We start from the raw sequence: 27,841 nt of genomic DNA, 5'->3' as shown, positions 1-27,841 counted from the left end.
ACTACCATAAAAATACTCCTCAGATTGGACGGGATCACAGGTGGAAAATGAGTCATTGGTGTAATGCAGTTATTTTAAACTAGCAAGCATGTTACATGTGTGACAAAAAGTCCTCAGAACTAGTTATGCTTTGATGGGAGTACACACACCCAATGTCGGAATCCACACCTTAAAAACTGAAGGCAAGTTAGGAGTCAGAAAGAGAAAAGTATAGTGGATAAGAAAAAAAGATATCTGAACAAAGCATGGATGGGTTGCATTTTTGCGTGACCTGGAAAAACAACCAGAAGAGGTGACATGAACATGTCTTTGGAAAGAAGTCACTGATTGATTATTCCATCTGTGTGTTCCTTATGGGCAGGGTGAGTTGTATCAACTTATTTTGCAGAAAATTTAGAAGAAATATTAATAAAATTAATAAAAAAATCATTCTAACTTGAGGTTAGTGAAAGCACTTAAGCAAACTCCATCAGAACGTCAGCAAATTCCTATCAAACAGGATTTTCAAGAACTAATTAAGCAAATATTTGGAAGGGCATCATGTGTAGGATATATTTAATTCTGCCTTACAATATAGGATGAATCGCAGGGCCTCTTGCAGCTCTCCCTAGCCCCACATTTTTATTATGTGTATACTGAGCTTCAACATCAAATTGTTTTCACAGGCTAGGAAATAATGACCTGAATGTCAAATTACTTACATTGATTCATGCTAATGTAATCAGCTAGGTAACTGGTGTTGCTCCTGATAAGACATAACACAGGCAGGAAAAAGAACATAATTTTGACCTGAATTCAATCCTAATTAAAGGCAAAAAATAGACTATTTTCCCTGTTTCCCTATTTTACTACTGTTACTTACTCTGGCTCTCTGCTAGTAGATAAACATTCATCTTCATGGAGATCCGAGGAACATTTGTATTCCTTATTCACAATACTCAGAGTTAAAAAAGGATCACACCTAATTTCATCCTAAGAGATAAAATAACCATTTCAGTGTTTTAGGATTTGATCTTTTGTTGGCCTTTTCCTCCCCTGCGTCAACTCAGAAATAATTACTGTATAATGCTGGATCATGTAATCTTATTCTATTTCTTGAGGTATGAAATAACCTTTCTTTGTTTCCTATGTCTAACAGCTTGCAACATGATGTTTTTTAGTGACAGAATACAAGGTCTTTAGGTAAATGCTGGCTTTAAGAAGTAAATGCACTTTCAATTTTACCCAACAGTGAGGAATTCAGCAGCCATTCACAAAAGCTGTTTGCCAACAGCAGAGAAGAACACAAGAACAGTGACAAATTTGACACTCACCTCTGCCACCTTCAGCCCTCTCACAGTGATCAAACGAAATCAAGACTGAATGACAGTCTTTTCTTGATATGTCATGTAACTTGCCTCTCATTTTTTTGATGTATCTTTTTGCACTCTGAGCCAGCGCAAGGTCTAAATATCAATGTCATAATCATGTAATCACACAAAATTTTCAGGCACCCTCAAGAAACAGTACCTTTTGAGATGGTCTGCTACCCACAGCAAATGCATCAAAATCACAATTCTTATAATCATCCTCCTTTTTCTTAATCTCTTTTAGGGCATCTCATGGCTACCACCATCATCATGTCCACCCTCAGATCCAGGAGGTTCCTACCCAGTACTTTTTAGACATGATGTACCAGCAGGCTGATAGGCTTCTGAAGTTCTGATAATTTTTTTCCTAAATATTGTAGGTAACTTCCTGCTCCTTTCCAGAGGTTACTGGAACCTGTAGATGCCATTTTTGTGGGCTAACGGGTTATTCGCATATGGCAGCAGGTTTCTACGCATGGAGTGGTATGCCCCTGTCTTTTCTGTAATCATTATTAAATATTTTCTCACTCTTTGAGAGCTCTGCTTTGCAGTCTGTATTTCCAACTGACAGCTTCTTCAGCACTCCAGACTTCTCAATAGAGAAGTCCTGAAATACATGACTTTTTAAAATAATGACATTTAGAAAAGAGATTTCTAAGGCATTATTGATGATATAGGGATATACTCTTATCATGAATCCAATTTTTCTATCATTTGGCTGTAAAGTTGGGAATAGAATATCTAACATTATCCACCACAGTCCGTAAGATGAAGTCATCATAATTATTGCCAGCATAGTAAGAAGGTTTCTGTTAATAAGTGACAGGATATAACAGGGTGTGCTTTGCTGATCTATATTAAGCTTATTGACTTGCCAATAGTTATTGAGAGACTTCAGGTGGGTTTTTTTTTCTTTTTTGTGTAGAAGTTGAAATAGCAGTTTTCATAAGTTACTGAAACTCTTTTGTTCCTTTTCTCCATATGCATGCTGGCTCCTAACTATAACCTTCCAATGTGATTTAAATAATTCACAAAACATGACACCTGCTGATGCCAGGGGAGGATATGCCGGGGAGGCATTGTGGTTTCCACTGGAAACCTTACAAAGCTCTGTGGTTTTACATGGGAACATAACACATTAGCCCGCGTTGCTTTGAGTGTTAAGGGTTTTATGAAACCAGAACTCCCAGAATGAGCCTGAGGAACAAAAGAAAAAACTTACATGGAGTTCAGCAAGCCACTTAATGATTGTCACACAGCTCTGTTAATGACTACTGAAGTTTTCAAAAACCTTGGGTCAGAACTTATTTCTGCCAGACGTGTGTATTTTCCATTGGTTTCATTAGTGCTGGAAAGAGGAAGGTGGAATTCCACTTAGCACATTTTGGGGGTTAACGTGTTGTCTGTGTTTTTTCCCTTGGACATGGGCCTACTTGTCCTTCAGAAACTCAGCTGAGCAAATTCGGAGATGTTTTTTATTGCCAAGGAATCTTGATTCATTGACCTCTGTGTTTTCTGCCACTAGCAAAGAACCTATGTAGTGAAAATTTGAATACCCTCATCTGTGACCATCATATGCATTCCCTTTATCTCTGGGACTGTGTGACTACAGTGCAATTCACGAAAACTTTACAGTATAGCGAATAAAGCAGCCTCTGCCTTCACCATTATCTTGGCTCAGGAGCACCATCCGTGGTTCCTGAGTCGTTGCCATTTTTTCTGGACAACTCATAATTTCCTTCACAAGTACAAATCTAGGTTTTTCTACTGTGGCCACACAATCTATTTCATCTTGCAACCGACCACTCCAAAAGCTCACCAACTGCTTTATAGTATCAGAGCAAGCGAAGGGACTGTCATGTCTGTAACTGATCACACAGCAACGTGAAGATTGATTCCTGCTGTTTTGTTGATAGAAGGTACTGTTGTTAGGAAAAAAAAAACACAGAAGCAGGAAGCACTGTTAAAAAAACCCTCATCAGTGGAATTGTTTGTATCGATAATAGACCTGATTCTTGGTGGGAAATTGTGTAGGATAATTGTGTTTTGCATGTCACAAATCTAAGCTGAATGTGAGATTCTTCTTGCCTTACTCGGTTGCGTATAGCTGTTATTTTCTGTTTGATACCTACCTCTGTCTCTTGTTTTTAATACAGACATCTGTATTTTGTGGGTAAGAAATGTTCTCTCTCACTGAACTCTGGTCCAGAAGCATGAATTTTGTTAGCATTTGAAAAGAGTATTCTTTTTATGATAGTTGAAATAGAATATTGTGTTGTTTTGGTTTTTTTTTCCCTTGTAAATGAAGGAGTTCTTACTCTTTAACTAGAATTGCTACATTTTATTGTGGAATTTTTCACCAAGTATAAGATACAAATAAAAATAATGTCTGTGTTCAGTAATGTTTATAAATTAAATAAATAAAAAGGAGATAAGAAACTTATTTCAAAAGGAAAGATGCAAATTGTATTTAAGAAATGAATGTGTTTTCCTTCACTCATTATTCCATACTTATTTTAGGCATAAGGGGGCAGAAGGCCAAAAAACCAGCTACAGTCATAGATGTGGTAAGAAGATCTTTTACTTTTCTCTCTTCAAAGAGGTACTGAACCAGAACGCAATTTCTGCAGAGATTAATGTCCTTGGCAACAGCAAAACATGTAGTCCTCGTATTTTGCAAGATGCAATGCATTTCAAGGATTCTTTACTAAAATGGCCATGAAAACTATTTAAATAGGATCTTCACCAGCAGTATTCAGGGCTATGCTTTTTTTTTCATTGCAGCACTCTACCTGTACCAGACTGAAAAGCATTGTGTTTCACCAGTCAATAGCCTAGAAACAGAGTTAACACGATGGTATAACCCATGCTTGGGTCGACTGCAAAAATACATCCATCAGAAAGCAACCTGATCCCCAAAGGGCAGGTGAGTCAGATATACCTAGCGTTACACAAGCAACAGGAACAGAACACTGAAAATTTGGGCGTAAGTTATCTAAAAAGAAGCCATGTTCACTCTGATGTTCCCTTCAGGTTTAGTTCACTGTCTTCAAATTGTTATTCTAAATATATATACAGTATTTTTCAGGTGTTCACTCTTATTTTCGGATGCAGCTGTGGTTTGATAATGCATGATACTGTCTCACATCAGCACAAGGGCTTACAGTTCATATTTCTGGATGAATATTTGCACATACAAATCTTTGACCAACAGGATTCCAGTCGGTGAATGGGGTTCTTAAAAAACAGCAAACTAATCTTATTTCAGTTCCTGTAGTTACCAGTGTATTACACTTGGAGACCTCTCTCATTATTGCTACCACTGCTCCAAATTTTTATGTCTAGAAAACATTGAAAAGCTGAGCATTAGAGGGAAATAGAACTATCCTTTGCAATTCTACAATACTGCGAACCAATTCACTTCAAAAAATTGACTAGCAAACAGAATAAATTTCTTTCCTGATATCATCACAGCTAACATTTAGAGTCTTTGTCATAGCACTGATAAGTGTTTTATCATTGAGCAGGCTGCCTGGCTGTCCAATTGAGAGAGAACTTTCTTTCACTTCACTAGAAAATACAATCTTTTAAAAAAATAATTTTTTAAAAAAAAGATTCATCATTTTGGTATATAATCCCATTTAACCAAATCTTGACTATGAACCGTAAAGTTTTTATCCATTCTGATTTTTGTATGGCATGACTGATTTTTTTTTTTTTTTCTTTCTCCATATGTTATTTGCTGTAGTTTATACCACTTCCCTGAGACAGCCTAGGGACTGACATTTTCTGCCAGACAGCCCTGTTTCGTCCCATACATTTAGCCTGGGGCCAGATGATGATTGCTGATTCTTTCAAAGTTTCCGTCATAATGTTTGTCCTCTGATTGTGCTGAACTAAACAAATTATTAAGAGCTACTGGCTTATGCTCTCTACAATATTTGAGGTGAAGGCCTTCACTTACCTCTATGTAGAGCAAAGAATATGTCAGATAATTTAATGTTGCCAGAAACACGTTTACAGGTTTTAGCTGGCTTTAGAACAGGAGGCATTGCAAATGAGCATGCAGTGTATTTTTTTGTAATTTATACCTAATTACAAATTTTATTTTAATTTATCTTAATTATATTTGTGGTTAGAAGATCTTGTGTCAGCTTTCCCACTCTCCTTGTTATTTCACCCAATTGCTGATATGCTGAAGTCGCTGCACAGTCTTTCTATTTTATTTTTTTCTCCTGTCTTTCATTGTTGTTTTTAAGCTGGTGTTAGTCCCTAAGTTCACAGATGCCAAGGCCAAAAGGTCTGCAGGGCAGCACAGGGCTTCCGTGGTGGACCCGGGGAGGCTGCGTGCTCATGGCAGGAGCACCAGTGTAGAGGACAGGGAAAAGAGCAAGTCACAGCAATAAGCAGAAAAGCAAGAGCAGAGTGTTGAAGTAAACAAGATAAGAGAAGAAAGGAGCATTCTATTGCTAGAGACTGCAAGCGCGTGAATAACACATCATCAGCAATTACATTAGCTTGCTAGCGCATAGTGTGTCCACGGACTGTTTAGAAGCTTGGTGGGGAAACTGGTGCAAGTAGCTGCCTTCTCAGGATGGAAAAGTTCCCAGGGGACTAGTGTCCACGTAAAGATGTATAAAGCACTGCCTACAAAATAAATTTTGTCTCACTTGCACCACAAGTTCAGTCCGTGCTGTCATATGCCACAAATGGCGCCCGAACAGGGACATGGGGTTTGAAAAGAAAGGCTGGATCGGAACCTAACCGGTGGCATAGCCCAGCACAACTAAGACAGCCTGGCAGCACTGCAGAAAACGGACCAAGGCATCGGAGCTCCAATCACCTGCGGACAGGTGAGCTGCTGGGAACCACGGGGGGACAAATGTCAGCTACACAGAAGTGTGATTTTTTGTTGTTGCGGTATCTTTTAAAGAAAGAGAATAGGAACGTTACTAGTATGCAACAAGTGGCTTTATTAGAATGGATTCGTAAAAACCACCCAGTTTCCCAACAGTGGAACTTTTGAACTTTATACCTGGAAAAAGGTGGGAGAAATTTTGCAAAATGCTGCCAAAGCAGGAGATGCACAAGCCTACCAGCATTTGGCTACCTGGGGACAAATTATGACAACAATAAAAACAGCTTGACAAAGCTTTACCACTGACGCTACTCCTGCTCTTGCTGAGGTTTCAGCACCTCCGTTGCCAAACCCCCAACTCACACAATCTGAGGATCGCCCTCCCTCCAGGGCTCCATCTAGCAATCCTTTTGTAGAAACCATGGCTAACAACAACACAGCTCCGGAGGACGAACATCCTGATCTGGCTTTGATAGACCCTGAACAGGAACCGGATTTGTTTCCCCTCATGAACAAGCTGCTTTCTGATTGTCCGGTAGCTGAAAAAAGGGATTGTGCTGTTTGGGAAGAATATAAGCAGGAGGTGATGCAGCAGGGAAATTAGCAGATTGCCTTAGCATGTCCAGTTATGTATCAGGCTAATCAAGTACCACTTTGGCATCCGCTCACATATGAGGCAGTAAAAGAGCTTCGTCGCACCGTAAAGGAGGGAGGGGAGCATTCTCCTTTCACTATGTCGCTGCTTGAGGCACTGGCTGACTCATATGTCTTAACCCCTCATGATTGGAAATCTCTGATGCGGATGGTTCTTACTCCAACTCAAAATACAGAAGTCATCATTTATCATTATATGGACGATATTCTAGTTGCTGCAGCATGTGACAGCAACTTGGAAAGAGATGTTGAACAAGTCTACAAGGCTGTCGAACATGCTGGCCTGCATGTCTCACCACAAAAGGTTCAGAAAAACAGACCACGGAAACACCTAGCATGGAAAATCATGCAACAGGAAATTCGTCCATAACTCCTTTGTATAAAACTGAATGATACAGTGACACTTAACGAATTGCAGAATGTTTTAGGTGCAGTTAACTGGCTTCAACCAGTTCTAGGACTCACCACTGAAGAATTAAATCCATCATTCCCCCTTTTAAAGGACAATCCTGATCTATCATCATCTGGAACTCTTATCAATGAAGCTAAAGAAGCCTTATCTACAGTAGCACAGGCAGTCAAGCATTGCCAGAGATAGCAACACCTCCTGGCACTGCCAATCATGTTAGCAATAGTTGCTAATGTCTTTCAGCCTTTTGCAGCCCTCTTCCAATGGGAGGAGAGTGCAAAAGACTGCGAGTAATTGAACAGCTCTTTTTTCCACATTCTCAATCAAAAAGAGTAGTAACAATCCTTGAAGCTTATGCTCAATTGACACGTAAAGGAAGGGCCCAACTAAAGGCCCTTGACGGGATAGATCTGTCTGTCATTTTTATTCCTGCAGCCAAAGAAAATTTGAATTGGCTTCTTGCTGAGAATCTTGATATGCAAATTGCTCTAGCCGATTTTTCAGGGACATATCTCCATTCATTATCCAAAACACTTGATTTGGGCTGATATCACTAAATTGTCCTCGTATGCCAAATCACGTTGCCGGCCAACCCCTGTACAAGTCATTACAGTCTTTACAGATGGTTCCAGCAAACCAAGAAAACCTGCCATGGTATGGAAGCCATCCCAGGTGGCAGAATGGCAACATGAAGTAAAAATTGTTTCACAGGGCTCAACACAAGTAATTGAATTGGTCGCAGTGAATATGGCCTTGTCGAGATTCAAAGATGAACCTATTAATCTTGTCACCAATTCATTTCATGTAGCTGAAATAATAGCAAGACTTGATCATTCAACGATTAAGGATGTGGAGAACCCCTTTCTAATGGCTGAGCTGTGGATGCTCTGGTTCTTAATAGATCAAAGAAAGCATGACTTTTATGTTATGCATGTTTGATCTTATACTGATTTGCCTGGTCCCATAACAGAGGGAAACCAATTGGCAGAATTTTACACCATGTCTGCAGTGGTTCCTAATCAATTTGAACACACCAAATTGTCACATCCTTTTTATTATCAAAATGCCAGAGCATTTAAACAGTATTTTCAGTTAGCCATAGCTCAGGCATGCTATATTCTCACAGCCTGTCCTGACTGTCAACTTTTAATCCCCGTTGCCTGCCAAGGAAGGAGTTAATCCACATGGTCTCAAAAGTAATGATTTATGGCAAACAGATGTCACAGACTTTGGAGAGTTCAGCAAACTCAAATATGTACACATAATAGTAGATGCTTTTTCTGGGTACCTTGCTGCTACCGCACATGCAGGAGAAAAAGCTCGCGATGCTTGTAAGCATTGGCTCACCTGTTTTGCTATTTTAGGTGTTCCATGACGAGTGAAGACTGACAATGGGCCTGCCTATAGCTCCGCTGACATTCAAGCATTTTTACAACAATGGGGGGTTGAACATGTCACAGGTATTCCTCATTCGCCCACAGGCCAAGCAATCATCGAACGTACTCATAGGGTCTTGAAAGAACAACTCACAAAGTAAAAAGGGGGGAATATGGGGTTGGAGACACAACAGGAAATGTTGTGGAAAGCAACTTACGTCCTTACTTTTCTGAGTCAAGATGAGACATACAAATCAAGACATCAAAAACAACATGGCTTATCCGTGCCCTTTCAAAATAGACCATTGGTAAAGGTAAAAAATATAGTCTCGGGTCAATGAGAGGGACCAAAGATCTGATAATGTGGAATCGGAGATATGCTTGTGTTTCTGCAGGTGACTGGCTGCAACGGGTCCCATCGTGCTTTGTGCGACCCTATGTCTCAGCCTCATTGGAGGAGCCACGGGATTACCCATTGCTGGCTTCACTGCACCTGACAGCAACGTTTGGCTTGTCCTTGCTAATGGAATGAATGCAAGCACAATGTGTATCTCCATGGCCTCACCAACTGATCCTTTTCATACATGTTTGGTAGGTGTGCCATTGGCAAGTCAGGAATTAGATAGCCTTTACAATACAACAGTGTGAAGCCAATGCAAGAAGCCAGGCATTCTTCAGCCTCTCTAGTGGTGCCAGGGGATGTGGCAGAAAACCGCTGGGCAGCTCTGGGGATGGTACAAAGGAAGCAGAACCGATCTCACCACACCACTAGGCCTATTCCACGTAGGCGCTTTCCCACCTCTGTCAATTCAGCCTCAAGAGCTGGACATTATGGGTACATTGCAAAATTACCTTTGTTTTACATTGAATTTTACAGCTGCATGGTATTTTAATACTTCTGGGTTTGATGCTACACCAAACAGGGCAGTAACTGGACTTGGTGCAACACCAATACGTCAAGTCAAATTATTCCTGGGATCTCTGCCGGTGGTCTTCCTGATGACATTTTTTTGATCTGTGGAGATAGAGCATGGAAAGGTATTCCTGGAAGAGGTGTGGGTGGGCCATGTGCTTTTGTCCGATTAACGTTGTTTCATCCTAGTATTGCATCACATAATTTGACACATCAACTCAGCCATCGTATGAAACGAGCTGCAACATCATTCCCAGAGGACTGTGATTCAAATGTTCAGTTCTGAAGTACAGGCAAAAGAGTTCTTGCTTCTTTGCTTGCACCCACAGGGACATCACAAGCATTAGCTACCCTTCACAAGTTATGATGTTGGCTTGCTAAAGAAAGCAATGCAACTAGCACCGCTTTGCAAAGCTTACTAATGGAGGTTGACTCAATAAGGCATGGTACATTACAGAAGAGAGCAGCAATTGATTTTTTACTCTTAGCTCGAGGTCATGGATGTCAGGATTTTGAAGGCATGTGTTGCATGAACCTCAGTGATCACTCAGAGTCGATTCATGCAAGTATTGATAAGCTGAAAGAATTAACTCAGCAATTGAAGTTACAATCAGATGGGGATCTATTTGGGTTTCTTTAGTGGTTTGGGACCCTTGGGACACAGCTTAAAAAGATTTGGTTTTTTGTGCTTTTTAGGATTATTTGTCATCTTTTTAATCTGTAGCTGCATTCCATGTATTTTAACTTGTGTACAACAGATGATCGAACGCAGGATGAACAAAGTTATGCTTACGCATGTCAATGTAGCACTTGCTTTGGACTTATTAAACAAAAATGGGGGAAATGTAGAGGATGGGGAAAAAAGCAAGTTGCAGCAATAAGCAGAAAAGCAAGAGCAGAGTGTTGAAGTAAACAAGATAAGAGAAGAAAGGAGCATTCTATTGCTAGAGACTGCAAGCACGTGATGTGCATAACACATCATCAGCAATTACATTAGCTTGCTAGCGCATAGTGTGTCCACGGACTGTTTAGAAGCTTGGTGGGGAAACTGGTGCAAGTAGCTGCCTTCTCAGGATGGAAAAGTTCCCAGGGGACTAGTGTCCGTGTAAAGATGTATAAAGCACTGCCTACAAAATAAATTTTGTTTCACTTGCACCACAAGTTGAGTCCATGCCGTCATATGCCACACACCAGGCTGATCCCTGCTTCCCAGCCACGCTGCTTGCCCATGTCGGGAGCCCCATGCAGCCAGCCAAGACAGCTCTGCACCTGAACAGATAGACAGCGATTGCCAGAAACATAACAAATCCTTAGTTTTCACGTTTAGAAGTTTGAGTATCCTCTGATAGTTATATCTCTTCATGAAAAGCAGGGGTGACGACAGTGGTATCACTATACAGAAGAAATGGCTTCCCATCACCACTTGACACGAGCTACACTCTGACAGACTTTTATTTAACACAAAGCACATGCACCATAGCTGCCTAGTCCTAGGCAGTGCTGGCACAGCATACCGATAATTCTCAGCTCATTCTGACGCTTGCATGCTGCACACGTGTGCACTCTCCTATACATATGCTTACAGAATCAACACAGTCATTCTCAGTTAAACAAAAAAAAAGTTTGTAATTTTCCACAGAGAGATAGATCAAACCTCTCATTTTAAATGAGGATATTGACTTAGTGTCTATTTAAATAAAGCAACATGAAAGTTGGTAACTGGTGTTTATGTGTGTGTGTTTCTGTGTGCTTCTTGTTTCTCAAAACAAGTGTCTAAGGGAAACAGCCATAATAAGGAAAGGGTGAAAAGAAAGTATGTAACAATGGAAAAGAATTAGAAAAATAAATGGTTTCCTCTCTTACAAAGCTAAAATTAATTTGATGACCTTATGATGAATTAAAGATATAACACAATTCTGCATAAATGCATGCAATCAACCCCCTTAATAATGTATGAACACGCCATATAAAGTCTGACTTTTTGAATTACTTTAACACTAAAATAATTGAAAAATAAATCAAAGATTTTAAGTGTATAACATTTGAACATTAAACTGCACAAAGTAGGATATAAAAGCACAGTAAATGATAAATCAAAATGTGGTTTAAAACTTTTGTAACTACTTTCATGCGAATAAAGACTATTTATATAAAAACAGATCTACACAAATATCTTGCAATGGATATTGGTGGCTTCAACAGAAAATAAAGTTACCTGTTGGCTCTCTAGAGTGTTAAAACATTTGTTCTTAGGACAATGAGGCATTTCCATGACTTTATGAGCATATTTGCCAAGTGACTAATAGAATTATCCCCACAAAAATAAAAATCTATGAAGAAATAAACAACCAATACAGTTGCTCTGAATGTCAATAAATGAGCACAACAGACAACTCAAATATAGTCTGCTTTGAGGAATCTCAGCAACACTGAAGTCCAAAAAAGCACAATGCATTCAAGAAAATGAGTATCATCAAATACACACTGTAGAGCATACAAATGTTATTATAGCCAAACTACGCTCCTTCACACATAGTAAGTTCATTTATTCATCTCAGATTGATGTAATAGATCGCCATTTATATAGTCTTCTTACAATAGGCACATCCCTGCAAACAGATGACAAAAATGCGTGAGAGGGTGGGCAAATACTCTGTGGCGTTTGGTGTCATTTGTTTCACAGCTAATTAGAGGGGTCCAAAAAAAACCCTAAAATGTGTGGATAGTTGAAGTCTAGTGTTCAGGCGCATTCCCTGACTTCCTTTCACTTCATACATTTTCCACTATAGTTCTATTCATTGTGCTATCGTATATATGACTATTTTAAAAACAGTAGCAGGAAAAGACATAGCAGCTTTTATCTGTGAAGCTCTGAGTATTTTTGCACTGTCAAAAATCCTAGCTCATCATTGTACTCCTGGGCCTTTGTCCACAGATTGTCCATATAGCATCAGAGTTATTTCATTTTGCAGTTTCTTGTCTGAGTGTTCCCCTCACAACAAAACTCAGCACGGTAGGACGGGTGTGGAGGCACCTACTCCGGCTCGCCCCTGTCCTCACCAACACTATCTCAGCAAGGTCTGCACCTCTGAGCACCCACCCATGACTTCACGTCACACCCCTAGACATTCAACTTCCACCTCTACTTCTTGCCATAAAAAATAGTCCTGTAGCACAGCCCTCAGATTGCTTTGGATGCTTTGAATGGGGGAGGGGGGAAAGAGGAAAAAAAAAAATAAAAATCCCCCAAACCCCAGAACTGAAACAAACCCCAAACAAGTAAAATACAATCCCTATGGTTTTGGTTTCCCAGTACATGCACAGATTCTATGATTATGTCCCCTGTTTGAAAATATAGAAGTTCCCTGTGTATCGTTAATGACATGAAAGCATACAAAAACTCTTATTATCAATATAGGGTTATTTGTTGAACAAGACAGTTACAAATAGTTTGATGTCAACCACATCTTCACACAGATTGGGCACCAATCTAGGAAACACATTCATTAATGTCTGGGACCTCCTAGATCATGGATTGGAGGCTGCCTAATGAAGATTAATGAAGAAAAATAGAAAGAAAAACACCAAGCATTTTCATTTATGTCTTTAACTAGAATATTCCAGGTGGGACATCGAGATGCCAGACTAAATGCTAGAATTGAAGCATTGTCTATCATGTAAAGAGACACTAATCACAGGAAGGAAGACTATGTATTTGTCCTTCAGCTTCTCTGTCATTTTCTTAGATGGATTTATTTTTTATTAGACACATGCTTTTAGAGGCACTAGAAAGAAAATTGCCAGTGTTCACAGTCTGGATCATGTCCTGCTACCACAGATTTATTTCTCAGATGAAATTGGCAAGGTGTAGCAGATGGTGACTGAGACTATTTGTTGCCGAGAAATAAAATATTTTACAAATCTATGCACAATATAGAGTTAATTTTCCATGCAAGGCAACTCTGGATTAAGCTGACTTCCTCCAAACCTTCCCATGAGCTTCAACATTTTTCAAAAAAATTTCTGAAAATACATCTGAAAACAATGCTTCAAAGCAATGTGTCAAACAAAGTAGCAAAATTAAAGAGTATTTTTGCAGCATGCCTAGGAAGGTCAGCTGAGTTTGACTTTCAGAATTACTGGGTCTGTTCCTGGTGAAAAATTTCCTCTTCTAAACAGCTTTTGATCTTCTAGTACAAGCCAGTTAAATTGTGAGAGAGGATACCACTACAAAAAATTATATCTGATTCCTTAAAAGAAAATAGTTCTCTATATAATGTTTGAATCCAGAATTAAAAAGCAAGGGAAGTTCAGGCCTGTGTGTGTGATTTAGTGCTCCTAACAGGGTTATTAATAAAACATTTGGGGCTTCTAAAATAGTTTTCTCTATCTTCTTGTGATAAAGAAACAACTTCAGTACAGCATGCACTGCCCACAGTGCATGGTTTTTTTTAGAATTAGAAGAGGAAAAAAGAGGGAAATTTTGATGAAATCTACACAAAAAAGAGATTTTCTCTGCCATAGTTGGTAGGAGAGTGTAGCCCGGATGGTGGTCTGTGTGGAGGCCCCGTGCTGAGTGGGCAGCTGAGAGCTGGCTTCTCCCAGAAAGCCAACTGTACCCAGGCCTGCATCAAGAGAAGCGTTGCCAGCAGGTCGAGGGAGGGGATTCTCTCCCTCTTCTCTGGGGTGAGACCCTACTTGGAGTCCTGCATCCATCTCTGGAGCCCCCAGCACAAGGACATGGACCTGTTGGAGTGGGTCCAGAGAAGGGCCACCTAAAATGATCAGAGGGCTGGAACACCTCTCCTGTGAGAAATGTTGAGAGAGTTGGGGCTGTTCAGCCTGGAGAAGAGAAGGCTTTGGGGTGACCTTATGGCAGCCTTCCAGTACCTAAAGGGGGCCTACAGGAAGGATGGGGAAAATCTTTTTAGCAAGGCCTGTTGTGATAGCACAAGGGGTGATGGCTTTAAACTAAGGGCGGGTAGATTTAGACTGGATATAAGAAAGAACTTTTATACAATGAGGGTGGTGACACACTGGAACAGATTGCCCAGAGAGGTAGTGGAGGTCCCATGCCCCGGGATGGAAAACATTCAAGTTCAGGCAGCATGAGGCTCTCAGCAACCTGATCTAGTTGAAGATGTCCCTGTTCATTGCAGGGGGGTTGGACTATCTGACCTTTAAACGTGCCTTCCAACCCAAACTATTCTATGATTTGATGATTCTATTCTATGATGCTGGGGAGCGAGGGAGTGCCCCGAGCTGCAGGTCCCTGTGCCCACGCCTGCCCTCTGGGCTCCAAAGGGATGGGCGGCTGCTGTCACCTACCCTGGTGACTGTGGATGGAGAAGCCCACCCTGCTGAGTTGGCATGGCATCTGTGGGTGTGTGCTGCCTCACGGGAATCCAAAGGTGTTTGAAAGGTGTTTCAGACCCATCCAGTTGCTTGGCTGTCACTGCCTGGTGCTTGAATGATGACTGGCGATGTTTTAAGCAAGGTTACCAAGACAGTAGACCTACTGCTCTCTGTGTCAGTAAGCTCACGCAGCGTCACTCTGAAAGAGAGATAAAAAAGAGATAAAGGAGAAGTATCCTGAATGTCTCAGATTGCCTGTATATCAATGCCAGAAGTATAGGTTTAAAAATGAAAAAAATCTTAAGAAGATAGAAGTCAATACTTGGCTTATCAGACAGTGACAAGAATATTAATAGAAGTGTATAGCTTGGTCATTTAGGAATGAGGAATGTTTATTTGTTTAGAAGTGGTCAGTAATACAGATAAATGACCCAAATTATTTGTCCTGAGTATTTTAGAGAAAATAAAACTGAGAAGAAATATGAAAGCAATCTTTAACTATGCACAAGGGCAGCAAAAATTAATTGAATAATATCTTTCCACATGATCTGAATGTACTGGCTTATTTATTGAACACATAAAATTTATATGATCCTTTTCTAGGTTAAGTAAGGTGGCCCATTCACATAAGTATGGCTGGTAAAATGTAGTCGCTGGGTAAGATGACACGTCATGATATGGAGTCCATTTTAGTCCCTACCTGCTATCACTCCTAACCTCTTCTCAAGCTTTTGTCACCCACATGAGCTCTCCTTCCTTCCTTCCTTCCTTCCTTCCTTCCTTCCTTCCTTCCTTCCTTCCTTCCTTCCTTCCTTCCTTCCTTCCTTCCTTCCTTCCTTCCTTCCTTCCTTCCTTCCTTCCTTCCTTCCTTCCTTCCTTCCTCCCTCCCTCCCTCCCTCCCTCCCTCCCTTCCTTCCTTCCTTCCTCCTCAGAGCAATGACTCCCACAAAAATCAGTTTATTCACAGTCCAATTAAGTTTATACAAGAGTTTGCACAATTACAAGAGAAGCAATTAGTCTAGACTTGAAGCTTTCTACCAACACTGAGGATTGAGGGCTAGATTGGTTTAGGTGGCAAGTTCATGGTATTTCCAACATAAAACCAGTATAGAGCTGCACAAGCATCTGTCAGGCATGGTTCAGTAGTGTCCAGTTCTGCTTTAGGATACTTCAGATGCCCTAATACAGCACTCCTACTCTTTCTGGCAGGTCTGGAAAGCTCCTTTCCAGTGAGACACTTCAGTCACCAACCCTGATGTGTGCTTCGGGACTTGCAGTGGTCCTAATGCAGAGTCTGAGACTGAGTATCCTGCCATTTTCACATTCTTTTTCTCTATTAGCATAATTGTCCAGTAGCTGTGTTTTATTTAGAAGACGCTGCCTGATGAAGTTGAAATTGAGTGCATCTCTCAGCTCCTCCAGCATCACTGTGCCTCTCAGGGCTGCTGCAATCCTCCGGGCTCCAGAAGCCTTCACCTGTGTCTGAAACACAGTGACGAAGTGAGCGATGTACCCCACATCAGGAAAATAATTAAGGACACTTGTTCACCATGATTGCAGTGCTTTTTCCTGTCTAATAGCACAAATCAAACCCAGTGCTATTTGGCACCAGTGTTATTCTTTCATGGGGCAGAGAGAGTGGCAGAATGAAGAACTGGGAAATGTAAGGCTCCATGAAGAGAATTTCTACCCCATTTCTCTCCTGGAGGATTTCTCCAAAGGCCAAGAAAAATCTAACCACACATTCTTTGCAAAATATTTTCTGTTCATTGAATGCAAATGGTGTTATATCTTCCTTTCTACTCTACATGGGCCATTTCTTTTCACTAACAGTAACCTATTGAGACTAATCACATAGAAGGTTACTTTTGAAAGCTTTATTGCCTCTAAATTAAATATATGAATTTCGTGAGCCATCAGACCTCAGCAGTTTTCCCAGACAGACGGAAGACGTGAAAGTGTCATTATTATTTTTTTTAAAAAATCACTTTCAAATTTAGCATTTTATGTGGTCAATATTGACGGTTTTGGAAACCTTTTTTTAGGAGACAAATCATGAAAAATGTTCTTTATTCATGTGTGAGATATGAAAACAGCTAGTTCATAGGAACTTTTGTAGGGTGAGAGATGAAACAATTCTTACATTATGAAGGGATTTAACATTAAAAATAAATGATGACAAATACAAATATTTTAGCAGAGGGAAAGGTCCCTATAGACATAAAATTGTTACAGCAGTCACTACAAAGAAAGAAAATCATCTAACATTCACAGGATCTCAGTGATTAGAAAATTTGATTTTTCCGTAGTTCAAGCAATGTCTTTAGTTTGGGGAAACTATTCATAAATTTTAACATGCATAATAAACCTAAAATTTCTTGAAAATCTTGACAGTCACTTGCACAAATGATACAATTACACAGAAAATTATTCCCACACACAAAATTATCTAAAAGGAAAAAAAAAAAAAAAAGATTTCTAGCAAGTCATGAAATACTACATTCTGTATTTAGGCAAAGTCTTTGAGTAGCAGTGAAAAGTGTAAAATCTCAGCGAACATGCCAGCTTTACATTATATTTGCCATTTGATATCAACCAAGCTCCAGAAGGCTTTTGGATCGTTATATTCAGGTCAGTTTTGCTACGCTTCCAAGTCCTTTTCCCATGAAGTCCTACTGGACAAAATCAGGGTTAGCTTTTACATGTCACTATTATCAGCAGTGCTGTGCTACTTTACTCAGACTATTCTATTGCACTAAATATCCTTTGTTTAGTAAGTATACCTATTTATTACCATTCTTCTACAGCAACAATATGTGTAACTTCAGTAGCAGTCCAAAGTCTTTAAGCTCTACTTCAAATTATCTGAACAGCGGCTTCAAATATTTGTCTCCCCTAGAGAAGTATCATGAATAAAGTTGGATGACTATTAGAAACACATCCTCGTTGTCTCTCATTCTGATATTAAAAATGCATTTACATTAACTGCATCTTCTCATTTTGTGTGCTTATCTGCATGTTCATTCTAGTTATTGTATTCATAGACAGGAATTTTCAGAAATTTAGTGAAGATAAGAGAATGCAACAGAGTATTTACAAAATCTAGATACTCAAGACTGATTTGGAATGAACAGGACTTATTGCAGAGAAGTATTAAAGAACTGATTTTGAACAAAGAATTAATTTCAGAGAGATGAAATAGTTATTTCAACTTTTTTTTCAATTCTATCTCGGATATCTGAGGAATAGTGATTGTAGAGTGTTTACAGACCCTGAGAAGGCAATCCACTGACTTCACTAGACTCCACAGACAGTGTGTAGAATGAGACAGTACAGGTCCAAATGATATTCACATCATATTCTGTTGCCTTATAGAAATCTTCAGTTGAAAAGCAGTTCCATGAAACACAGTTACTCCCTTATTGTACCTCTCTTAATTGCTTATGCCATCTCAAGGTCTGACTGATCTAAATTTTCTTACTGGAAGATGTGGTACCCCTTCATCATCAGATCATGTCTAGGTTATGGCCCAGGAGGCACAAACCGTAGCTGCCTGCCCAAGTCCTCACTAACCCTCGCTTCCAGTTAGGGCACAGTTTTGTGGGCACTGCAGAAGGGAGCAATCCCATACGCACTCCGCAGATCATGTGATGCCTAGAAAATGAAAGGACTCATAGCTTATCAAGCAAACCGGATCTGGACTTTAAGGATGCAGCCAAGACGATGTAACTCAGCTTACCTCTTACACTAATGGACACAATGTTTATAAATTTCTCCCTCCAAGTTGCAATGTGCTTACATTACCTTTCTTAGAAAGCCATCCTCCGCTGCGTTTCTTTGGGCTACAAGCATGAGATTCATTGCAGATGTTTATACGAAAGCTAAGTGCCATGTTCGGTCTTTGCAGTCATTGGGGAGAAAAAGGCATTCGTATGGCAATATCCATCTCATCTATGAAAATATTTTTCCTAAGAATTTTGTCTACATTGGCTGCAGTGTAGCTCATATGCAAGAAAGTATCTCATACAGACATCTGTACTGTAGCTGTTTAGTATCTGGTAAGGTGGATCTCACCGGAGGTCTTAGGATCTGTATAGAAACTAGGCACCCATGGAAGCAGGATCTGAGCACCATATTGAGTGCTGAGCTATCCTGAGACACATAGGCTTCAGGGTCTTGAGGAGATGGCAGTCTGACTGTGACACGTCTCTAATTTCTTGATCCCCAGTACTGGTCCCGTGACAGCATTGATGGAAAATAAGCTCTTCTTGTGTAAATCAATCACCCTTCCCACACCAAGTGCAGCAGTGACCAGAGGCAGGGAACAGACACAGCACAACTGTTTTCCCTTCCTTCCATGCAGGCAGTCATCAAGTGATAAGAGGCTAAAGCTCTGTGCACTAATAATACCCAGAGAAATGATACCCTGTACTACAGACTTTCACCAAACAAATCAAACTAATAGCTGTGTAACTGTTTTATGGTGAGTACAGTGCCAGAAAAGATACTGAATTGAAATAAAATACTGACCAAGCTTCTCTCATTTAATAAAAAATACCTACAAACATACATCCACCTACGTGATACACATTTATCAATAAGATCAGACATGATTTTTGTTCTTTGAGTTAGAAATGAGCATGAAACTCTACAAAGTGAGACAAGAGATAAAAGAAAGAGAAGGGTAAAAGTAATTCTTTGTGTGAGCGTATTTCATTCCTCACGCAGATGTGTACCAGTGAAATGATGTGCACCTTACCCATCTGTGCAACGACCGCAAATTGTCTCCACAGCACCATCTATGGGTCTTTCCTCGACTGTAAATCACACTGCAGGGAATCGGCACCTGGAAACCATACACCTCAGGGCTGAGGCCATATAGCCATATTCTCGGTACACTTGTTCTTCCCTCTGCCCTGCCCAGCTTCTGTCACTTCTCTTCAGCTAATAATTATGGGCACAATAAACTGGAGAAACTGGGGAATATAATGGTATCCATTTATTTTAGGACTAATAGAAGTTTTCTTTCTCAGAATTACTCATTAAGCAACATTCTGAAAATCCACGCAACAAATTATCATGCTTTTCTGTTACATATAATCAAATGCGAAGTAATTTCCTTCCGAGTTTAACATCACTTGGAGAATGTAATACCAAAAATATAGCTAAGACTGCATTAAGAAATTTGAAATCCAGAAAGCCAATTTGATATTGCTCTGTCACACACAAACAAAAATAAATACATCAGAAAGCTACCAAAGCACTCTCAAATGATAATAATAAAAAAAAGAGCCAATTGTCTCTTAGTTTACTTCTGCCTAGCTATATACAACCATAAAAGATCTAGCAAAAGAAAGAGTTTGTAACTGTTAAAGGAAAGCAACTTCAACCTTTAAACTTCCTTTGACAGCTTCTTGATACCCTCTGCTTCTCAATATCATTTGTATGACCTACTATAAAAAAATATGTATGACCATTATGCTTAACTGTTAGTGAGTCTCAGTATGCATAGCAAGACTGGTTCCAAGCAATCCTTTATTTGCAGAAATAATCCTCTCCCAGCACTACACATTCCTGAAAGCATCTAAAAAAAAGATTAACTATTGTTATCTGAAATGCAGAATCAGTGTAGCATCCATTCTAGGCAAATCTCTTACCATTGCTGTTGATACTACTTACAGGGTGTTTCATGGCTTTACAGATACTTAGGATTTCTTCCTAGATACTGGGTGCACAGTCATAATGGTGTGATAAAGAAAGGTGATTGTCACATCATAAGTAAGAAAACTGAGTCTCAGAAACAGCACAAAGGAGGTATTTGCAACGTAGGAAGAGAACTGATGTCTCAAGCCTGAATATCTTCCATCCCTACTTGTTCTAATGTCCATCTGAAAAATGAGTGAATTTTATACACTATTTCAGATTCTACACACCTTCAACACAACCCACCACCAATCTGAGTTGCTGTTATTCTACAGACTACAGGAAACACATCGTTAATATATTGTAATAGCTACAAATTCTAAAAAAATATCTCCCTTTCTCACACGTTAAAAGTATTACTGATGTATTTGTCTGGTGGAGAGAGAAGGAGAAGACATTTGGTTTTTTAAAGGCTTGGGTAATTAGTCTGTGATTTGCACTTAAAATAGAGTTCCAAATAGAGATCAAGAAAAAAATATGTATGCTTTATCAAAATGTTAGCTGAAAAAAATATGGAAGTGATAAAACTGCCAAAAAGCACCTTTAGGACAGGATTCAGTCGCCTGATGACATTTTAGGCACCGTGGAGCACCTGGCTGGTGGGATGTCCCATCTGCTCCTTTGGGTGGGTGTAGATCTACTGTCAGGCTGGGGTTACACCTGCTGTCCCTACGTAGACCTTTGGGATACTCTAAGGAATCTAAAATGGTGCCTATGGTTAGGCAATTGCATTCCTCATTTGAAGTCCTATTGTCCTAAACCACATGGGCACAAGCCACATTCCTGTGCTCGAATGCCCTAGTGCACTGCTGGCTTTTACGGGACTCTGTCCAAAGGGAAGAATTCCCCATTTTTAGATGTAAAGGCCAGGACAGCAACTGTGTTTGCTCTCTTAAGATACATATGTTTCCAAAGTTGAATCACGCTGTTCAAATGGCATCTAAGAGCGCAAACAGATTGGCTGCATGTCTTTCTGAAAAGCATGAAAACTCAGTTTCCCAAAATATCATCTGTAAAAAGGGGTTCACTACGTTTTGGAGGAAAAATGTCTTATTACAGCAACTTAGAGAATCCTAAAAAAAAGAAAAAAGCTGCTCTTAGAAAAAGGTTCACATCTTTCAAAGATATGGATTCCACAACTTTCTCCTGTGAAATCTTCCAGTATTTAACTCTTTTTATAGTTAGAAACATCCTACATATATATAGTTTAGGTTTTCCTTACTAAGACAAAAAGTTGATTACTTCTACATCTGGTCAACATGTTAGCTGCCTCTTTACAACTGTCTTTTACACAACTATAAACCACATAACTATGGTTTAAAGATATCTTTTCTTAGGCAGAACAAGTCCAGTTGAAATATTTCTGAACAGTCACATTACCTTATTATCCACAATGCTGACCTCTAAGCTCCCTGAAGGTTTTTTTTACGTCACTGTCAAACATGAGGTCTGAAGTTGATGTAAAGTGCTGCTTAGCTAGAGCAAAACAATGATTTCTCATGTGTTGCACTCCAGCTAATACATTCTGAATGACTACTGCTTTCTTACCACTATTGCTTTATTTGCAACAGCTTCTCATGGCTGACTCTCTGAGCACATGCTCCATTAAAACCTCCAAACTTCTCCTGCCAGCCATCTAAGTATGTCACCACATGTTTTATTTGGAGTACTGTTCTCTGCTGTTCGCATTCCTATTATTTCAAACTCACTTTTATCAGATCTGAGAGGCCTCCACCTTTACAATTTCAGCTGTTCTGCCCCATTAAGACAGAATAAAATCTAGTTATATACTCTACCTGATGAGGATGTAAAACCACATCTCAACAATTCCAAGAAAAGTCTCCTTTTTTTTTTTTTTTTTTTAGCTTTACTACATGCTCAAGATGTTCACTTACCTCTTGTCCCAAATTGATTTGAGGTAGACCTCTCCTTTGAAACCCTGGTTTTTTTTTTTCCCCTAGAGATTTTTGATGTATCTGCCTTCTCTCTCAGAAGATCGCAAACACATTCTTGGTAATGTGATGTTGCCTTCTTTCTTTCCCAGCCTTTCCTTCCTGAACAGCCTGTACCCTTCTATATCAACATGCCAATCCTTTGATTCATCCTACGAAGTCTCTGTCTTGCCAATTAAGTTATAGCTTTGTTTGTGTAGCAAGACATCTCGTTCTTTCTGTTTATTCCACATACTCTTAGAGATACCTAAAATGTCTGGCTATTTGCCCTGGAATCCTGCCTCTTGTTTCCTTTTATCTCCCAACTGAAAGTTCCCATTTGTTTCCAAGATTTCAGATCTTTTACCAGATTTCCACCCTTATAAACACAGGTAAAGGCTTCAGCTCTTTCAGCAAATGAGAAAGAGACCATTGCTTAGGTTTACGTTCTACTCTTCTTCAACAAACTTTGCTTTGCCATTGCTGTCTTAATGCTTTTGCTGCGCAATTTTAAGGAACGTGATTCAAACATCTGATTTTCTGTGTCTATAATGCTGGTGTCTACATGCGAGATAGGAGTCTGATCTCCTATTAGAGCCAAAGGGGATCTAGTGTGGATTCAGGTGCCTGTGAGTAGGTGTCCAATGCCCTGTGAGATGTCTGGTCTAACCTCCAGAAAGGTGCAGGTCACCTGTTAGACAAGTTCCTCAGCAAGGCAAGGCAAGACAAAAACTATGTTTGCCTTCTGCAGGTGCCTTGGGCAGCCTTTGGAACCTCAGACAGCATGAGGCACCTCTGCTTTGCTGCTTTCCCCCTTCAGTAGCGTGCTTAGAGACTATTCAAAGCTGAACTTTTCTCTAAGCTCCCATTTTCTGTATTGAACAGATTTCCATTGACTCTAAAAGTAGCTTAAGATACTCAGCAGTTCAAAGGTCTACACGTAAATTTCGATGTCTGAAGCTGAATCCCACTTTAGCCCCGGGTTTGATCCATTAGACCTGTGCTTTCCTAAAGCCCCTACACTGAAAGACTATGCCAGAAAAATCTCAAAAACGTAACAGCTGGGTATTCTGAAAGAATATAAGTGCTTACTGGGAAGCACAGACTTTTGAAAATAATCATGGAGGACAAAACCAAAATGGCTTTGAAAAACACCAGAATTTGAAGCATGTCATTCTACTTTTTGTTAAAAAAATAGCAAAAGAAAGCCGTGAACCTTAGTGCACCAATTCCCACCCTCTGATGTCAGAAAAATAAGCTTAAATCATTCTAAAACTCTGGATACGAGAGGAAATGAGAAAGAATTCATACCATGTCAGTAAAAATAACGGACGTGAATTCTGGCGAACTGACAAATGTAGGTAGGTAAAGGAAGTTTAATTGCTTGCTGTCTGCTAAAAACATGAATTGTTGGGATTTAAATAGTTGTAAAACGGGAAGTCTACCTAGAATTCTGCATGCTTCTAACATAAGCTGCAAAAATGAAATTAAACAGCTCTTTAACTGCCAATACAGCTAAGGGACCTGCTTCCCTCCATTAAAATAAAAACCCTAAAAATTTTCTCACCTGAATAACTTGGAAGTCTTGAGAAAGTCAGAAAAGGACCTGCTTGTCATGACCTGAAATTAAGGTTAGCAAACACCAAAATTTGGTATTGGAAATTTTTTCTAGCAGTTCACTTGTGTTTGGCCTTGTCTATTTTTTTTTTTTTTGCTTTTAATAAAAGCAAGCTAAAACAAATAAATATAATTCTAGTCAACCTGGCATAAAAAAAGAGCCTGAGCCTAAGGGTCCCACAGCTGAGGTCAGTACTTGCCCACTTCAAGGAAAGCGTAACTATTTATTCATTTTCCTGGATCAACTTCTTTCCCTCTAATTCTCCTTCCCCTTGCATGCTCCTTTCTCTCTCTTCACTAATGACCCTTTTCCTCCGCTAAACCTTCACAAGTACAATTTCTCTGCCAATAAATACTTCATTAAAATGAAAGATTTCTGCTGGGTTTCCCCCCCCCCACCTTCTTTCACAAATTCCTCATGTTCTCCAGTCATTCAATAAAAAGAATCTCTTTTTCTCAAGTCTTAGAAACTTGAGTTTTGACTAATGGTATTTAAGTACATAAATGGCAACACTCTGAGTGATGTGGAAGACTTCATAGTATGGAATGCCTGGTGTGGGCTGGCAAGAACAATTTACCACTTGCAAAAAGTTCTGGCTGGGAGAAGTGCATGGTCTGTAACAATAGAACTAATGGAATTAACTTGTTACAGATTTCATAAATCAGATTAATACAGAGAAAAAAAAATTATAATCTTTATTCTTTGTAACAATGTAGTTTCCAAAACAAACATAGAAAAAATTCTAAACTGCAACGAGAGATACTATTGTACTGTGTGATTTCACATTTTACATCACTCCTAATGAGTAATAGATCAGTAGAAGCATATTGTCATAGTTTAATCCAGCAGCCAGATACTAAGCACCAGACAGCTTCTCGCTTACCCCTGCCCTTGCCTCCCAGAGGGACAGGGAGGAGAAGTGGACAAAATGGGAAACTGGTGGGTTGAGATAAAGACACTTTCATAAGGCAACAAAGTAAACACTAACACTAATGATAATGCTACTACTAATAATGAAAATAACAATGATAACAATTAATATGCAAAACAAACTACATACAATTCTCCTCGCCACCCAATGACCAATTCACAGACAGTCCCGGAGCAGTGATCACAGTTCTCCAAAATACTGAATTTCCAAAAAAAGTTTGAACTCACTGACAAGAGAGGATTCAAACTCATGGAAACGCGAAGAGCCAAGAGCCTCCTGCCCCACGGCCAACACCCATTCCTAAAGTGAGCATGATGTATATGCTATAGAATATTTCCATTGGCCATCTTGGGCTAGCTGCTGCCTGGCCCTGCTCCTGCACACCTCCTCATTAGCTGAAAATGAGAAAGTGGAAAAAGTCCTTGATTTCTTAGCAACAACTGAAAACATCAGTGTTATCAACATTCTTCTCATCCTAAATCCAAAACACAGCAGCTACTGGGAGGAAAATCAACTCTATCCCAGCTGAAACCAGGACACATATTTAAAATTACATGAAAGTAATAGAAATCTAAGGAAATCTTCCTCCATTATCCTAAATTAATAAAAATTCACACAATTCATGTTTTAACGAATTGACTAAAATTATTTTCAATAATTGGTCTAAACTTCTCCCTTATGCATATAAATCTCCATCTTAGTGAAAATTTCATAGTCCTGTGAACATTCATGCTACTAGTAAGAAAAGCTGTCATTAATACAAAAAGAAAAGATGCTGAGACATAGGAATATTATGGCACCTTTTACCTGATACTGGCTGAACAAATCTGGTTAAAATTTCTGCATTGCTTTTTCTTTCCTCTTTAAAGATAATGAGCCATCTCTCCAGGTAAGCCAAGCAATTCAGCTTCACTGATTTGGGTAAAGTTATATTGATTTGCACACGCTGCAGATGTTCTTACCTGTACCCATTGATACTAGAAAGCGAAATCAATTAGTATTTTCTAAATGCTCCAACTTTCTCTTATTTTTGAAGCTGCCTTTAATCTTTGTTTTTCTGTTTGTAGTGGTTCTTGAAATAAAACGAGAGCTACACCCTAGTCATATTTGCGCAAACTGCAGAGAGAAGGGGAAAAAACCCAGCCTGCTTGGTATTTTGGAGATACAAGATTTAGCTGAATTGCAAATGGTCAGCTGCCGGGCATGCATCAGCAGGTGTTCTGAGGAGAATGGTGCAACACGGGGGTAGAAATGGAGAAGATCCCAAGAGGAACCTAATGTGGTGTGACACTGTGAGCAGATTAAAGCAGGCCCAGTCATGCTGTTCCCATATAACCTCTAAAACCTCGGTATGTGATACGGGTTTCACAGAATGTTTAATTTTCCCCCTGTACCTCTCTCTCCCTGCCACAGTACTTACTGCTGAGAAACATTTGGCAGCTAGCTACGTGCTAAGAATAAAATATACTAGCATACACTGAGAATGTTGCAAAGATCCAGACCCCACTGTCCTGAATCAGAGATAAAATTCTATTTACCTCATTTTCATCTGAGTAATACCACAGAGATTTTATCTGAACATTAGTTTAATTGGGAATTATAAGCATTGGCAAGACCCACAGGAGACTGCTAATGGATTATCCTATGTAAACTGCCAGAAAGCGTAGAGCACATTGATAGTGCCATGTTACACTCACCCCTGAAAAGAAGAAATGCCATAATGATACACATAAAAAGACAAAGGAAATACTGTTAATTATAGAGGTGTTTGCTTGTGAAAAACTAAACATCACACTCCGAACTTGGCTTCTCAAGATCCAGTACAGAAACATATGGGGAAAGCAGCACTCTGCCCCGGGAAGTGAACATCAAATACCTCCGAAAGTAAGTCTCGTCCACACCTCCGATCTGTAGCAGCGCAGTGCGATCTCAGGAGTGCTGACAGCACGCGCAAGCGGTACAAACGCTCCAGTAACAGCTAGATCACCTCACAGTAACAATTCCAACGCAATCTAACGGTGTAGCCTTCCCCAGACTTCATGGCAGGCGCTCAAGCTGTCTCTGCGCTCGGGTGCCTCTACTTACCCAACTGTCTCTCCTTGCCTTTGTGTGGACGTGCATGCATGGGTCTATGGGCGTGTATAGATACATACGCGTTACACATATGCATGTGTACTAGAATGACTGGTTCAGCTTCCCAAAACAGCTGCTTTTGGCATGTGATCTGTATCTAAATCAACGTGAGTTGATCTTACGAGTTCAACCAACATCTCTCAGGAAGAGCCATGCGGACACCTGTTACAGCGTGCCGGTACCGGCACCAGGCTGTTTCCCGAGCAGCCCCCCGAAGGCACTGTGCTTCTGCCGAAACCTCACACGGCGACTAATTCGGGGCACATCTAAAACACGCATGCCAGCGTTTCCACGCAGCAGCCCGATGCAGAGGCTCGATGCTGCAACCGTGGAAGTCCCGGAGCAGAATCAGTCCGGCATGTTCACCGCCCAGGAGCCGCACCGCTGCTCCCCGCTCCCTCGCTGCCCGCACACACCGCTGCCGCCGGGAGCCGGGCGGCTGGCGGCTCCTCGACGCCCGCCGTGACGGCACCGTCCGGCTCGCCCGCTTCCTCAGGCTCTTCGCTTCCAGTGACACGGGCGAAGCTCAGCGCCGCGGACGCTCCCCGCGCTTCGCGTTTTTTACACGCACACCCCCGCACCCCCCGCGTCGCCTGCCCCCGGGACACGGC

The sequence above is a fragment of the Opisthocomus hoazin genome, chromosome 1 (assembly GCF_030867145.1).
Source record: "Opisthocomus hoazin isolate bOpiHoa1 chromosome 1, bOpiHoa1.hap1, whole genome shotgun sequence".
NCBI classification, from domain to species: Eukaryota; Metazoa; Chordata; class Aves; order Opisthocomiformes; family Opisthocomidae; genus Opisthocomus; species Opisthocomus hoazin.
Note: the sequence above shows the minus strand (reverse complement) of the source record.